General features: G+C 40.9%; 1 long non-coding RNA gene across 3 annotated transcripts; it reads right to left on the minus strand.

The window, feature by feature from the left end:
- Positions 1 to 514: 514 nt before the first annotated feature.
- On the minus strand, positions 515 to 13,581 carry LOC125110830 (uncharacterized). Of its 3 annotated transcripts, none has more exons than XR_007130742.1 (3): positions 12,946 to 13,581; positions 11,852 to 12,037; positions 515 to 3,432 (listed from the first exon to the last, which is right to left on the minus strand). It is a non-coding gene; the product is annotated as an uncharacterized LOC125110830 (long non-coding RNA). The 3 variants fall into 3 exon arrangements; XR_007130743.1 differs by having other exon boundaries at positions 11,852 to 11,890; positions 12,946 to 13,580; XR_007130741.1 differs by lacking the exon at positions 12,946 to 13,581 and having other exon boundaries at positions 11,852 to 12,784.
- Positions 13,582 to 14,292: the final 711 nt, after the last annotated feature.

A 14,292-nucleotide genomic window follows, 5' to 3' on the forward strand; every position in this document is an offset into this window, starting at 1 on the left:
AAAAATAATAAAAACAGAAAGAACAGAGTTCCCATCGTGGCTCAGTGGAAATGAATCTGACTAGTATCCATGAGGATGCAGGTTCGATTCCTGGCTTCGGTCAGTGGGTCGCAGATGCAGCTCGGATCTGATGTTGCTGTGGCTATGGTGCAGGCCAGTGGCTGCAGCTCTGATTCGACCCCTAGCCTGGGAATTTCCATGTGCCATAGGTGTGGCCCTAAAAAGACAAAAAATAAATTTAAAAAAAGAAGAAATAAAAATAGAAGGAAGAATAAAGATATACCTTATCGGCCATGATAGGCGGAAAGAGAAAAGGGATCACGCCTTGCTTTCCAACTTGGGTAGATGATTGTGCCACTTATCGAAAGGCCACTTCAATTTAGGAATTGCCTCTAAATTTAGATTTTCCCATCATATTAGATTTGCTCCTTAATGATCCTGACACTAGCTTGGATACACACTAGTGAAGACATACAAATTATGAGAGCATACTCTTCCAAGAAATCAACACAAGTTCACAGTTGATGCAACAGTGCTTTTATTGGGGGGTTCAGGGGACATATGACAAAGTCTCATAAAATGTCAACAAAGTCACATTTTGTGCTTGGCTCGACTTAAAAAACTCTATGAACTCACTTAATGAGAATTGTGTGACACATGGCCAATGATCACTTTGAAAATAGGATGACCTGAGCCACCAGCAGGTCCAAGTGCAACAATGCCAGATATCTAACTGGAAATTTACAACAGTCAAATATTCAGGTACTTTCAAACATCTAGAAGCTTGCCCTTAAGTAAACACAGCTTAACGGACTTGAGACAAAATTGCATTTCAAATTTCTGAGTTCTCCAGCTGACCCCTCTATTTGGCATGACTGAATGCCAACTGAAGGCGAAGGGGCTGGTAAAGAATAAGGTTTCCTCAATTCCAGCTTTTTATTGCTGAAGTATTCTTGAGTTAGTCACCTGGATAAGTGAAGGTTAAAATAGCAAAGAACCACTGATATCGTCAAAAACATAAGGACTAGCGAAACAGTCGTGTTTAAATCTTGATGTGGAAGCTCTAACAAATATATACTGTGCATAAAATTGGTTCAGGAAATGCTCATGAGAAGATCTGTTTAGGTGAACTGAGAATTCCAAATCACTGAAGACACTGTACACATAACTTGGGCCATTATATGTTCTGTGTGGATGGACCACTGACAATTCCTGCATCTAAAGATGTCAGCCCAGAGCTATAGCTATTTTTCACGCTGAGGTGAGAAGCCAGAGAGGTGCAAAACTGAGCAGTCTACTAGGTTCCATGCCGCCCCTGATCACTCAGATGGAATGTTGTCATTGATCAAATTCAAGCTCACACTTCTTTTAGGCAGGATGCAGTTGTTTATTTAAGAGCCGCTGAGGGCATGGTTTCTGGACCTTGCTTTGCTACACGCAAATGTGGGATCTTTCGTAAGTCACTCTAACTTCATGGATTGACAACACCTGTAGAAAAGGACATTGTATAGATGACCTTTAGGCTCCCCTCACTTTCTATTTTCATTCTCAAGAAGTGGAGAGTTCATGCTCACCAAAATGAATAGTCCCATCAAAGGCTGGACACCCACCAAAGCAGCCTAAAATGCTGATAAACCCCATTCCCCCCCCCCCAATTTCTGTCATGATAAAAATACGTTCCATCACTTTCGTGTAATTTAACCAGAAAACTGAAAAATTTGAGAAGATAATTGTTACCGTTTACCACAGAAAAATCTCAAGGGCTAGAGAAGTGGTCATATCGTGATGTTGGTCGCAGTATTTTGACTTAGTGCTGTAGATCATGAGCTTTGCGATGGCAAATCTGATTGTGACACCTGGATGTGGTGGTTTGGCAAGTTACTTAACCTCATTAAACCTCAGTTTTCTTAGTGTAAAATGGGGATAAATTTTGCAGGATTGTTGTGAGGCTTCAGAGAGTTAATGTATAAAATACTCAAAATGCAGTGAGAACTCAATAAACATCCATTGTTATCAGGCCAAGAGAAAAATCACAAATCCTCCTGTTGTCGCCACTCTCACATGCTTTAATGGAGGAAATACAATTATGATTCTAGGCGACACCTGAAGCGGGAGAGGGACAATGTGTCCATGAAGTCTTTACCACGTATGTACATACATACACACTGGCACTGAAAGTCTGGGGTGAAGGCAACTAGACATGTGTGATCATAATTCCCTAAAATTACATGTAGTCTTCCCGGACTTCGCTCACAACACCACATCCATCTAAAGGACTCGATTTTCTCCTTTTTTTCCATTTATCGAAATCTTTAACATCTTTTAAGATTCATTTCCTCCTCCTTTGCGAACTTTCTTCCCTAAACAGACCAGTTTGCCCAGTTTAACGTGACCACCTCTGAGCTCCTTGTTCATACATCTTTTGTCTTGCTTTGGTTTTACTGTTATTGTCTATTGACTTGATTTGTTACTTATCTTGTCAAAAGTGTACGTACCTCTGCCTAACTAAACTTAAACTCTGCAGAGGCAGAACCTAGCTTGCCTGACAGAAAGAATGGTTGATTGGTGGTGTCACAGGGTAGTGCCTTTCCACACTGCATTCTGAGTTACCACCGTTATTCTATCCTTTGAGTTACCTCCGACGACTCCGCTGTTTCAAAATAACTTTATATCCTATTGTTTAAGTCACTCTTAAGGTCAAACCTTGTATGTGGCTAAAATTCATAGCATGAATTTTGTTCCTTAAAACATTAGCGTGTGTGAAATTTTCTATTTTAAAAATTGGGTGTGTTGATAAGCATAGTCATATCAGAAAACACTTTTTTTTTAAAGATGAATGTCACACAGAATTGAAATACAAACAGAGGAATACACATGAGGAAGGGAAGTCAGAAATCTAGAAGTCATTCTCAAGTGTTCCTGTTTCTTGCAAAGATTGCCTCTTGTTCTGAGAGTCTACTGGCTGAACTGCATCATGTGGGTGTGTCGCTTAGCAGAAGAGGTGTCTTCAGGTGACCGAGTCCTGATTCCTTTGTTTCAACTTCACAGTTGGCTTGAGCGTCCACCAGTACAGCGGTCTCTGCAGTCTGTGTCCTGTCACTGGGGAGACATTCCTGAGATGGGGGGACTATAGGATTGGCTGAAAGGAACATCAACACAACTAAAAAAATAACAGAACATGTCACAGAAAGTTATCACATCGACTCTTGCACACAAATAAAGAAGTGTAACGATACTCTGGGGCCCAGGCTGTTTCTAACGAGACGTGAAATGCTGCATCACGAGAAAAACGGAGCTTGTCCTCATTGTTCACCATGGTCAAGACTCAGTCAAGCAAGAACACTGCTTGAATGGGTGTGAGGGCACCCCGCTCATGGCTCTGGAGAAGATGCTCCGTCAGAAAAGCTTCAGGTTTACCCAACAGGCAACTTACTGAAGTAGGACACGTAGGAAAACAACAGAAGAACAGAGGACATTAAGGACACAGTCAAATAAATCTAAAGACTAAAGGCAAAATAAAGGAAGTGTGGCTACAGAAGGGCTTGGCAATGCAGGAGTGAATGAAGTCAAGAGAATGGCTAGAAATCGATGTCAGTTCCTTGTTTGTGTCTGTATTTCCAGTGCCTGGCTCACAGCATGACAAAGGGTGCCCACTGACAGAATGAAAGGAGAAACAAAAGGGAGAGAAGGAAGAAGAGAGGGAGGGAGAAAGGGAGAAATGAGGGAGGGAGGGGAAGAAGAGGAGAGACAGAGAAAGAATGGAGGAGGAGGGAGCAAGGGAAGGAAAAGAAAGGTTTCTGACATGTTGAAGAGGTGGAGGGGCAAGTGTGCAGAGAGAAAAGCTTGGCTGTGAGCATCTTCAAAGATCTGAAAGCCCGGAAGAGCAGGCTTGCTTAATTCAAGAAGAATTATATATTCCAAGTGCTTTGAGAAAATGGGCGGGGTAATGTTCAAGAGGTTTTGCACATGATAAGATTTAATTTGGGAAGTGGGGTATGTTAACGTAAGGTTGCAGGCTTTTGAAGGGGATGTTAACATGATCCAAATGCATCAAGTGGAAAGGGGAATATGAAACTCAAAGAAAATCAAACCCAACAGAAAAAAAAAAACCCAAAAGGCTATTGCAAGCAATTACTAAAGGCAGAAGGACTAAAGATGATAGTCTTAAAATAGAAAGGCAGGTGCTTGTCTGGGATTCTTCTATGTTAATGTTGAAGGAAATGGGCTTAGATCTCAGACCAAGAATTTCCTTCTCCCACTGGGTATCTTTTTTAGTTCTTCGGCTGTTCCTCTTTTCTGTCCCTGCCCTTCCTGAAAATGAACTTCAGTCTTTACTGTTTTAGCATCAAGGAAAATATGTTAGTAAACACAGCACCTGCGGGTGGAATCAAATATAACTTTACAGGGCAGCTGTTGGTACAGACAGACTCCAGATTCAAGGGTCCTGAAGTTGTTCGTCTACCTCTGTGCTCTAGAGAAGCTTCCAAAATTCTTCGCTGTAAAAGAATTGAGAGACCAAGTCATCCCACCCCACTCATTTTACACATAAGGATATTTGGGAAGAGCTTTATTAATGTTTCTTTTATTCTACAAAAGTTGTTATGAATGAGATATACTTTGCAGGTGGATTTTAAATTAATGAAAGCCTTTATTGTCAGCCTCTTCATTATGTTAGCACAATGAAGATGCATAATGAGTTAGGTGCATCAAAGGGGATACACTACCACACAAGCCTCTTACTGCACTAAACACTTTGGATACGTGTTGGTTCTCTTTCTAGATGGCAGTATATCTATCTATCCATCTATCTGTCTTTCTTAAAACCTGTAAAATAACCTAATGTTAAATATTGTTAATAGGTGTTTTTCCATTCTGATCAAGCATGCCATAACTGCTCCTAGACGGATAAATAAACCTCTTAAAGATTTCAGAATTTATTATTTCGTGATCATAGAATGGGAAGGTGGGGTGCTAAGCTTTGATACATGTGTATGAGGCTCACTTCTGTGTCAACTAAAGTGCTACTGTTGCAAGGAAAGATATTTGACACAATTTTTGTGGGACTCCTTTGGGGAGCTAATAACACAAAGTCCTTGTCCGCATGAGCAGATGAAAAGTCAGTCAACGTACTGCTTTAGCATTGCCAAGATAGAGCTCCTGCAAAAACACCTCTTTTATAATGTGGACCCCATGATCAAAATCAATGTTGAGGAACAAACAGTACAAATACGCTAACCACCAACTTCTAGGTGTCTAGTATGAGTCAAAAGTTTAACAAATCAGCATTCTTTGGGGCCTCTGCCTACTTAATCGGAATAAATACTATCTTGCATCATCTCCACAAGAGCCTCCCTCAGAATCCTTTCTGTCTCCTGCATGTATAAGTGTAAATCGGGCGCCTTGCATCGCTGTGCTCAGGGTCCCTCTGTGATCTGATGGTAATGATTCTCCAAATTTGCATCAAGACCATCTCCACCTACTGAGCACAGAGCAAGTGCCAAGTGCCACGCTGACCAATCAACTCGTTGTTGCTCTGCCTGGGTTTTTCCTCCATAGCTAGATCTTCAGGGTCAGCTCCTTGGGGATGGGGGTCTCCAGCCCAGGAGACACCAAAAGGGAAGGTGATGTTAGTGCACTGAGGACCTGAGGCAGAGTTTCAGCTATTCATCACGTGTGCCGTGCAAAATGGAGGAAAAATAGAAAAGTTGTTTGTTATTGTTACGATTTTGATTACTTAGACTAAATTAAAATTATTACCTCTGCCTAAGGCCATTTCCCAGGCATTTTCTCTCATTATTCTAACAAAGGAAATGGATTTCTTATGAATAAGATTTACTGTTCTAATATTCTCCATTACTTCAAGTTGCCCAAAGTCAAGATGAAGACTAAAAAAGTAAAGAGCAGCAAATAGTTTACGAATAATGCAGGTATCCACAACGCTAATAACCCTTTAAGCGATGGTTAATTTCTAACATCTAGGTCAGACATAGTCATTCTTGCATGAGCACACAGAATTCTTGTCTTCTTATGTTAAGTAACAAGGAATTCAAAAAAATAAAAGCTGACTTTAAAAACATTCTACTGTGGAGCCATTTCCAATGATGAGAAATGCCCAAGTGGGGGAAAAAAAAATCTCAAGTAGGCAACATGTAAAGCAACACGCAACTATATGCACATTAGTATAATTACACATTGCAAATTATATCGGATGTATCTAATATCTAATTTTTTGAAAGCTGATTCCACTTGAGATTTCAATAACAGCATCAACATTTTGCAGGTGGCTCCTTCTGTGTAGTATCCAAAGGGAATTATTCCTCTAATGTGCTTACAACCCTCATGTAAAAGCTGAAGCTCTTCCTTAAAGGACCCATGAACAATGAACGGGGGGTATTACCTTTGATATATAAAGCAAAAGGGGAAGGTTCCACCAAATATAATATTCAGCATGGTTATTCATTCTGCTTCTTCTGGGCATAGGATCCTTATTTGCTTCGAGCATTGAGAAACAAACTTAAAGGAGAGCCTCCTTAGAAAATGTGGGGGAGGCAACATAAGTATTGAGGCAATGATAGGAAAAACTAAGGGGTTGATTTTTTTTTTTTTTTGATTAACTGAAAAGAGAGAAATGTGCAATGGATTATACCCTTGATGGAAAAGAGAGCCCTACATTTAATGCTGCTCTTTTAAAACATATGATTAATTTGTCCTAAAGAGGACACCAGATCCAAGATCCACTGTGAGGAACAGCCTTTTGTCCTCATCTCTCTGTATCAATCATCAATCAATCAATCACCAAATAACCAAATATGTATTTGTGATCTTGGAGACTGGTGCTTATTATTCAAGTTGATTGAATCCATTTTCTCGATTCCTCCTTAAAGATCTTTCTGCTAATTAGTCAGGGTTAGTATTGAATTATTTAATTATCTGCACTTTTGTGCAATGAAATATGTTGTCATATCACATACTTTATCACACTGTTGCTGTTCACACTTAATGATGCCTCTATAGTTAGCAGTTTCCTTTGTTCTGCTCAGTAAGTGGTTTTAGAAAGGGGGTGGGGGGGAAGAAGGAGCCCTGGGGTTTGTAAAATAAAATCATACATTCCTGGTGCACATGCAAAACTCTATGCATTTACATGAATTTCATTTGAGAAATCCAGTTGCAATTCCATTTGGAATAAGCTAAGAGGCACAGGCCGGTGACTTCGAGCACAGCCAGAGCGATATTCCTATACCTTGCACATCTCTCCAGTGTATTTCCACTGCAGTGCGATGGTAAAACGACGATTTAATTTTTTTTTTTAATCAGCAAGCAATGTCTTTAACAAGGAAGAAGTAAATTATGATAATTACTCTGAATGGTCGGATCCTTGAGCATTACTAATTAGCATTTATTGCCTGGATTATAGAACAATACATGTGAAACCGAACTGCGACTGCTCTTTTACGTCAAAGAACTGGAAAAGGCAATGGAGCAAGCTCCTCAGTAGTTGAGTCAGTAGTGCTACATCTCCTGGAGAAAGTGCCGAATGCCTCGCTTTTGAAATATACAAATGTGGTCCTCAGTATTTACGGCCCATTCATTTTTTTTTTGTGAGGCCCATATTTACATATGATATCATAGTCATGGGAGACTAATGAGAGGAGAAACATTTTGGCTATGATGTCATTTGGGGACAATTTTATCCATTGTGAGAGTTGAACAATAAAGAGCGTAAAAACTCGCCACATGAAAGTATGAATTTTTCTGTAGCAATTTTGACTTTAAAAGGAAACAAAGAACTCAGTTCTCAGTGAATAAAATTTTGCATTCACCTCCCCACTTTCTCTTCAGTGGACTACAGTTGAAGATAATTGAGAAAAGGCAGTTGGTCTCTGGTTTAAGAGCCCCCCCTTTTTTTTTTCATTACGGATTTGTAATAAAATAGATTCTGAAATCAGAAATAAATGAGATATAATCAACAGTCCCACATCACTCATGTAAATAAATGCCACTCACATAATTTGGCCACTGGAATTCCTAAATAACCCAGTAGGTAGGAGAAAAAGAGGAAAAATTATCCATTTATCATTCTCGCTGCAGACTCACGGTTTTCCTCCACACCCCATTACATCAAACGAAGAGGAAAAAAACATCATAAAATATAAAGCCGGTACTAAATACAGGCGCTGGTCTTCCCCGTACCTTTCTAGATTCCCTACCCTGATCCTTTTTAGTTCGAAAGAATAAGTTTGGCTGAATCTGTGAGGAGATTAAACAGGCTGGTGATAAAAATTAATTCTGCTGAATGAGCAAATGCATTTGGATTGCAGAGATGCAAATAAGATAATACTTTTCTTTTCCTTTGACATACCAAGCGGATTAGTTTAGAATGTTAAATTTGATTTTATTAGAATATATTAGCAGTGTTTTAATTAATACCAATCAAACATTTTCTTTCCCTGGGGCTTGATGTGTTCCTAAGCTTTCTAAATCATCTGTCTTTTATCATCAAAAGATAAAAAAAAAAAAACCCACCAAATTACCAAAGCCTTTTGTTACACTCTTCATAATTTTACTGTATTCAACACAAAACTATGAGCTGTTTATTACCTAAAGGTGTCTTGCCCATAAAATTACTTCCCAGGTGCTGGATTTAAAATGAGTACTGTTCATTTGTACAGTTGATTTTTTTTTTTTTAAGGTAGAATTAGAGACTCAAAAAATAAACATCATCCGTGTTTTTCTTTGGGGGAAAAATGTTGCAAAAGGAGTTTTGGCCGCTTGGTCTGGCTTGGCTTTATTCTCACCAGAGCTTCCTAGAGCTGTTCAGTTTCTAACTGCGTTGGTTTTGAGCTGGCACTTCTTTGGAAACAGAGGCAAAAAAGGAATTTAAAGGAAAAAAAAAAAAAGGTGTGTGTGGTGGGGGAGAATCTAGTTACAAATAAGGTGAACCAGGGCGTCCTGTGTCCTGAATTGTAACTGTGTGTTGCAAAGAGGTGCTGCATTGCATTTCACTCATTATCCTCTCCTTTTCTCTCAAGCTTCCTGTCCTTCTGTGTCCGAAAGCTCCAGTTCACTTCTTTCTCTTTTCTTCCCGCAATGCGCCCCCCTCTTTTCCCCGCCTTATTTTTTTTTTTTTTTAATCTGCCAAGCTGGATTTGCACTTTTAAAGATCAGTATCAATAATGCCCTGCTTGTTTCGGTGGCACTCTCCCTTTAAAAGACAGCCCCCTCTAATTGATGCGTCTGGGCTAGTCTAGACTGGTAGTGATTGAACCAACCACCAATTATGTTATTCATTTCACTGAACTTCACTGATGGGCTCGGTGAGGAAGAAGGGTGTTGAGAAACCTGCCCTTACACTGAAGCAGTTCCCTGTGGAAATATAAAATCTCATGTGTCGTTACATGCTCCTAAATGCCTGTGTGATCAATCGTATGATAGCAACCTCAGGACATGGGCAGTCCACTTGAAAACATGTACAGAACCAAAAAAGTACCTTGGAATATAAACTGCATCAGTTGTATTAAATTACTACGCTGCTCTCATTTAAGATCACAGAAGAATTACATCTAGCCTGCTTTTATTGATCCCGGCATACATTTTCATAGAGCAAATTGCAGATAATGTTTTGACTGCAAAAAGCAGTTTGGCAAATACTTGATATGAATCAAGTGGTAATATATATCCATGAGTTAGACAGATGCCTTTCCATAATTTCCAAATGCCTACACATACGCATCAGCAAAGATGGGGGAAAATCATTAATCCATTGTATAGAAACCCAAAGATAACTTGAAAATCAAAGGGCTCTTTTCTTGGAAGCATATTTAGACTATCAAAGGCTGGAAACTAACATTTAAATATCACAACTACACAGCAGTTTCAACAAAAGGCACAATGCAATTGTTGTACAATTCATGTTCTCAAGTCAGTTTTCTGACACAAAATGGTTTCTTGACTACGATTTGGAGTCAATGACTTAAAAACTGCAATTAAACACTTTAAAAAAGGTAGGAAAAGAATAGCTTCCTTAACCTTCGACTCCATGTATAAAACGAGGCTATAACCAACATAAACTCTTTAAAAGGAGACGGCATTTGAAGTCAGGGTCGATTTAGTTATTTTCCAAAACGGAAGACAAACGTCGCTCCAAGAATACTAAAATGGTTTAAATGAAATTGAATATTGGGACTTTTCACAATAAAGTAAAGGTAAGTGACTCCTTCTCTCCTCTAACTATGAAATAGATCTAAATCACGGAGATCATTCTGTTATAAAAAGTTACATTTTGAGAAAACTACAAACTAGGTAATGCTAACAATTACCTTAAGAGAAGATTACTTCAAATGTATGATTTGCTTTATAAATAGCTTTGTTGGATTGAATTTAAATCCTGATCAATTTCTTTTTTCCAATTTTTAAATGAAGACTATTAGCCACCGATAACTTCTAAAGGGTACAATACTTGTATTCATGTGCTGTTTTCTTTTATATGTTTAAAAATATATCTCCTCTTCTTTCCTTTTATATGTTTAAAAATACATTCCCAGTCCCTATTACTTTTAAACTCATTGTGCATAATATTTTAAAATCAATGCCAAGCAAGGAGGCTACAGCTCTCCTTTTATTTTTTAAAATCTCACAGAGTAATACAAATTTAATCTTTGTTAACGCCATAAATTCCATCCTTCTTGTACGTCTAGCAAGGGAAGAATTTTTAGCCTATCAATATTTTAGCTCAAACTCTTGGTTTGCCCCTATTTGTGTCTGTGTCTTCACTGTCTAGCCATACATGACACATGTGTGGGCACTGAAGAGAGACTGGGTCCACATGCCCATTTTCACGAGGCACAATCTGAAGATTAACTGTTGAGTTTAAAAGTTGCAGGCATGAGGCATGCTGGGACTTCAGCTGATATGTTCTGAGGTCAAGCACCAGGTACTGAGCTGTTCTTGTTACGCTCGGATAGTACTGCGTGTTGCTCTCAAGGAATAGACCAGGGAAGACGAGCTCCACAAGCCTCAGGCATCAGTAATGTACATGCAAACACACAGCAGCAACACGCTGTTTTAACAGAACAGATACCTACTTTCACAGAAATCCAGGGGCTGCCACTTTCTGGTCACCTGATCCCACCTAACAATGAAAACCTCAGAGGTGCACTCAAGCACTTCAGACAAACTTTCTTTTCTTTTGTTTTTGCGTTCAAGGAAAAAAGTTCCACCAAATTTCCAGGATGCAGGGGCACGGCTCGCAGCTCCCAAGAGCCTAACCCGTGGATTTAAACGGTAAACATCACAAGTTAGGGTCTCAGGGACTGAGAGGAGCGCACTAAATTGTTCTTTCTTGAGACAAAACAAAGCAAAACAAGAATGACAGGCGATTTCTGTCCGAGGGTCACGGCTAAAAGACAACAAACAGGTGGCAGGGTACTCCCTCACTCTCCTCGCTGCCTGAGCTCACAAAATCAGGATTCCACTGAAATACAGTAGATACATACACACAAACGCAGTGTCTGTGGGCGCATATACATACCTGAACATACAATCGCCATTCTATCTGAGAAAACTCTTTGAAGCTTTGGGCAAAAGAGTTTACTAAAATGGAAAATAGTATGAATAGACCCAGAAATGCCCATGTTTTTAAAACCATGGTCTACAGTAGGGATTAAAAGTGTCCTCAAAGCTTTAATTTACAACTAGCACCGATGACGGGAAAGAAAATCCGAGGCATCTCTTTCCCCCCTGGGCAAGCATGCCGCATGCGAAACCATACAAATCAGGTTTTTAGGAGGAGAAGACCAAGAAGCAGGATGTGGAGGCTAGGAAAGTATAAATAGGAAGAGCATTTTAAACTCACCCATTGGAAGTGGAGCCGGGCTGCTGCCTCCTGTAGCACCTTCCGAGCAAGGGGGGGAAATGTGAGCTCGCAGTGCGCTCGCCTGGGCGAGGTGTTTCAATAGAGGACTGAGAACTGGGCGGGGAGGGGGAGGCGGGGGCAGGAAGCGGTACACCAAATCTAGAGACTGTAACTCTGTAGTTTATGCTTTGACGAGAAAGAAAAAATAAACGGCAGGTCGGTGGGAGTGGAGGGCAAGACTGGGACTGATCAAATTTTGAGACTATTTAGTTAAAAATAAAAAAAATTAAAAAAAAAGGTTTTTATAAGAACGAGAACCCTCCCCAGGGCTGCTTTTCGAATTTTCTTCCTTCTTTAGTGTGCACTTTGCCAGTCCTGCGCGCGGGCCTCCTCTGCATCAGCTGCTTGGCTGAAGCCAAGGCCAAATCACCCCGAGCCAGCACCAGGCTGTCACTTGGTCGAGGCGAGTGGGAAGGGGTGGGTGCGAGCCAGGGAGGCGCATCTCCCCCGCCCCACTCCCGCTGCGGATCCTTTGAAGCCTTGTGCCAATATTTCGGAGGAATCCAAAGCATAACTCCCCTCCATCTTCGCAGACAGCTACCAGTTCTGTACCTGAATGATCATCGCTTCCCCTGTCTGCCTGGAAGCTGAGCTTTTCCTGTGCAAAGACGGCCCCTGCGCCGCCTCCAAAAATGAAACGAAAGGGAGGGGAAATGGATGGAAAGATGAATCTTTAAAAATTGTTTTCTTCCTTTTTTCCCTTTTCTTTCTTTCTTTCCTTTTTTCTTCTTTTATTCCAGCCCGAGCAAGGTAGATGGCTGGCTAGTCAAAGAGAATGACAAAGCAGCCCCTGCGAGGAAGGCACTGGAGGGGGCCTCAGGCACTTAGGAAAAATGTTAAATATTTTGTGTATATTTCCGCATGCAACTAAAAACCGTTAAAGCTCCAGGACCCCCCCCCCCCCAACCCTCTCCCCCTTCCAAAATAGAATCATACCAGCAAGACAGCTAAATTATGTCTCTTTTCCCTCTGTACAGGGTTATTCAGCATCCCCACCCCCATCCCCCATCTTCAAGACAACTTTTTTTTCTCACCTCTAAGGTTCTTCTCAGGCACAATCCTCCGTTCAGCTTAAGGTCTCTCCTTTTTCTCTCCCTTCCCTCTCTTCCTTTCGCTCTCAGAAAAGCTAGTCCGTCATCATCCTACCTAGTTTCTCTCTCTCTCTCAACCTCTCTCCCTTTTTCTTTTACTATTAAAAAAAAATAATAATAATGGCCCTTTCGACATAGCAGCATGAAGTGGCTGCCTTTGAGAAAGCACATTTAATCTTTACTGGCTCCCCTAGGCTTCAGTGAAGAAGGAGAAGGCAAGAAAAAAAAAGGGAGCGAGAGGAAAAAAAGATTGTAAGGGAGGCTGCTGACGGACAGCAAGCATCAGGCACAAATCAGCGACAAGTTGAATTTTCCTAGACCACACTGCCCCCTTTCTTCTCCGCTCTCTCCCTAGGCTCCTGGAAAGCCCGAGTGTCTGGTTACAGGAGGCAGTGGGTCTCCTTTTGCCAACCATGGTGCAGATTCCTCGCATGCCTGCTTAAATCTCTGGCAGAATAAGGAATCAATATCCCCTCTAATCACCTTTAGCTCTTCCACGGCTTCTGAGAACCCACTTCGCGCTCCTCTCGGCGCCCCCGCCCTACCGGCTCCTCCATACAAAGCTTGCGGTCCTGTCATTTCTCACTTCCTTCCATATCTTGGAGACAAGCCTCTCTTCTAATATCCTCTCGCCCGCTCCCTCTCTCTGTTGTCGTGTGTCTTATCCCTGACTCCCAGCACCGGATGCACTAAGGCTTCACTAAGGCTTCTCCCTGACTACTAATGAGACCAAAAATATACCAGCAGGTTAGGGGGAAGGCCAGACATTGTCTTATAAAAATACAAAAAAATCCTTAGCCTGCTAGACCCAGAGATCAGGTATCACATTTTCTAAAAGGGAAAAAAAAAAAAAAAAAAAAAGGTGGTGTGTGGGGGGAGCAAAGAGGAGCAAGCACAGTGCAGTTCTCTGCCTAATTGTTCTGTTGGTATCCCACGGGCATCTAAAAAACATGTATGCATATGAGGGTAGGTGATGTATCTGGGAAATCTTGGTGGGTTTTCTTTATGGACAGAAAGTCAACAATGCCTAAACACTTCTTTGATACCGACATTCAGAAGGATAAAAGAGCAGTGATTCAAATCTGTATTTAAAATACACAGACACTATTAAGGCATGTGATGGCTACAATGCTAAAACTCTGGTCCCTTGCAATGGCTGGGTTTGGAGCATGGACTCTGCCATGTGTACTGATTACCACGTATGTTCCCTTGGATTTTGAAATGAACTTAGCAGTCTCCGTAGCTCATCCTAGCCCTTTGCTTCTACTGCAGACATCTTCCTTATTCCTG

This window comes from Phacochoerus africanus, chromosome 11 (genome assembly GCF_016906955.1).
Source record: "Phacochoerus africanus isolate WHEZ1 chromosome 11, ROS_Pafr_v1, whole genome shotgun sequence".
Lineage (NCBI taxonomy): Eukaryota > Metazoa > Chordata > Mammalia > Artiodactyla > Suidae > Phacochoerus > Phacochoerus africanus.